Source organism: Coregonus clupeaformis, unplaced genomic scaffold (genome assembly GCF_020615455.1).
Source record: "Coregonus clupeaformis isolate EN_2021a unplaced genomic scaffold, ASM2061545v1 scaf0680, whole genome shotgun sequence".
Lineage (NCBI taxonomy): Eukaryota > Metazoa > Chordata > Actinopteri > Salmoniformes > Salmonidae > Coregonus > Coregonus clupeaformis.
The window spans coordinates 263,299-266,007 of NW_025534135.1; the positions used below are offsets into that span (position 1 = coordinate 263,299).

At 48.4% G+C, this 2,709-nt stretch overlaps 1 pseudogene; it reads right to left on the reverse strand.

Moving 5' to 3' along the window:
- Positions 1 to 284: 284 nt before the first annotated feature.
- On the reverse strand, positions 285 to 1,494 carry LOC123485418 (annotated as a pseudogene).
- Positions 1,495 to 2,709: the final 1,215 nt, after the last annotated feature.

The following is a 2,709-nucleotide window of genomic DNA, read 5'->3' on the forward strand; positions in this document are numbered from 1 at the left end:
TTACTCTCTATCCTATGTTGTTGTGGGTTTTTCTTTTAGTTTGTCTTTTCAGAGCAAACCTAGTGGGCATCCATGGTGGGTGTCTTTCAGAACCCCTTTCAACCCATTTGTTTTGTTGTCAGTGATTTTCTTTGTTGTGAGTGACATTTTGAGTTTGTCTTGTAGGAACGTAAGTCATCATTATACAGTCAGTTATTTGAAGAGTATCTGGTCTGGATCTGCCTGTAGATTGATTAACTCTTCAAGAGGTGATGGTGAACCCAATGACCAACAGCTGTTTCTACAGGTAAACACCATTACAGTCCCAAACTCCAGCCGGTCTCTCCCACTAATCCTGGGTTTGACACCATCCCTACTACATTTGGCCCCCCTAACCCTAACCCTGACCCTGCATCTGTCCTCTGCAGCAGGCTGACCAGAGCAGGCATCAGCTGGAACTCAAAGCCTCTGGTTACGCCACAGTGAAAGCAGGCAGGTAATATCTGGGCCAGGTCCGAGGGGGTGTCAGAGAAACAGAACTTTTCAGCAGTAGTGCGACACCTGTTCAGGACACACAGACGCTCTTCATGAAGTGGGAGAACGCTGTTTCTCAGTGTCTGGGATTGTCCTTCTCATACCTTCTCCCCACGGCCACTCCCGTATGGTAATAAGATAACTTATTACCATTTTCATTATTTTATTTCACTCAGTCCTGCATGTTGGAGCTCAAAGCCTAAGATATTCACTGTACCCTGCGATCACACCTGCAACCCTGTACATTTAAACATTCTGAATCTCTGAATCTGTTCGTACTCTCTCAGCTGGCTTTCAGCAGTCTCTAGGTCTGTCTGCCCAGCCAGGAGTCTCTAGGTCTGTCTGCCCAGCCAGGAGTCTCTAGGTCTGTCTGCCCAGCCAGGAGTCTCTAGGTCTGTCTGCCCAGCCAGGTCTGTATCGCTGAACCCTGGAGCCTCTCCTCCCTCCAGACTGAGTCTCTGGAGCCTGCCACTCACATCCAGCTCAGAGGAGAGTCAGGGCCAGCTACCTCTGTATGAGCCTGGTCCTGGGCCTTGTCCTGTCCTGTCCTCCTCCTTGTCCCAGTCATAAGCCCCATCACCCCTTTAACCAGGGGTGGTCTGACGGTTGGACCAAAGGGTTGTTGGTTCTGACCTCCGATTCCAGACACTGAGAACGCAGAATCCTCCAGCTCTCAGGCTCTCTGAACTGAGGCCCAGGGCAGGTGAACACATTCAGGATGCGGTGGTAGGGAGTCGCCGCTAGGGTGCAGTACACCTGCACCAGAACACAGAGCGGGGTGAACCCATTCAGGATGCGGTGGTAGGGAGTCGCCGCTAGGGTGCAGTACACCTGCACCAGAACACAGAGCGGGGTGAACCCATTCAGGATGCGGTGGTAGGGAGTCACCGCTAGGGTGCAGTACACCTGCACCAGAACACAGAGCGGGGTGAACCCATTCAGGATGCGGTGGTAGGGAGTCGCCGCTAGGGTGCAGTACACCTGCACCAGAACACAGAGCGGATGTTGCCATGCAATCACTGAAAGCTTGTCTGGTCGGTCACCAATTTTGTTCGTCAAGTAAGACGTCGGATGAGACAAGATTGAAAAAGGTGGCATTTGTCGTAGTAAATATATAATGTTATAGCTTGGTCTGACTAAAATCTTGTGCATGACCCATTTTGTGTTGGGCGTTTGTTTTCAATACAATGGACAAAAGAGTCCTATCTTGTCAGCCTTGTCAGCAGGTGGCCAAGGACAACACCCACGCCATAGGTCTCTCAGTTCTTCCAACTCACGAGTTCTTGCTCTGAGGACACACACACACACACACACACATCATCACTGATAACACACACACACACACACACACACACACACACATCATCACTGTTAAACACACACACACACACACACACACACACATCATCACTGTTAAACACACACACACACACACACACACAAAAAATCCCCTTCTCTTAGGCTGAACATCTGAAGACAGAGAACCCGACTCAGAGCCAATGCAACAGTGACACTGGCCTGGAAGGGACCTCGCCCAACTCATCAGGACCAATCAGAAGATCAGAACTACTAGATTCAACCTACTTCATTTTATTGCATAAAATGTCAGCACACAATGTTTCGGGGCTCTCTTCAGATAGCTCCCTAAGAGTTTGACGAACGGGTCCGTGCACGCGATTCCAGATATCTTTACCTCTGAATAAACTGCCTTATATTATACCATTATCCACCCTGTCCAAAGTCTCTACTTGGTCTCAGTTCTCCAGTAAACTTGTGATTATCAACACAGAATACAACAAAATTTAAAAAAAAGACGTTGGATTTTTGTCGTTTGCCCCACACACCAGTCAGATGAGAGCTGGCTCGTGAACTGCAGCCATAGTTTTTTACTCTTGTTCTGTTTGAAGTTGACTTCATTCGCAGCGCTATATTGAAACCGACACAGTCAACACGGTGGATTCGGGCCTATTCCGTTTGAGACACAGGGGACTCGGCATCGACTCGACCGAGTCCGGAAGAATGATATTACTCTGGGTTCCGGCTAATGGTACTCGGGCAGAGTCCACTTCAGCATATCTGGCCGATTAACTTCTTCAGAAGTAGGTGATGGAAGAATAAAACAAATAATAATGTAATAATTTCACCTCAAAGTTGCAAGGTCATTTGCAAGCTAAAATTCAGACTACTAGGTGGAGA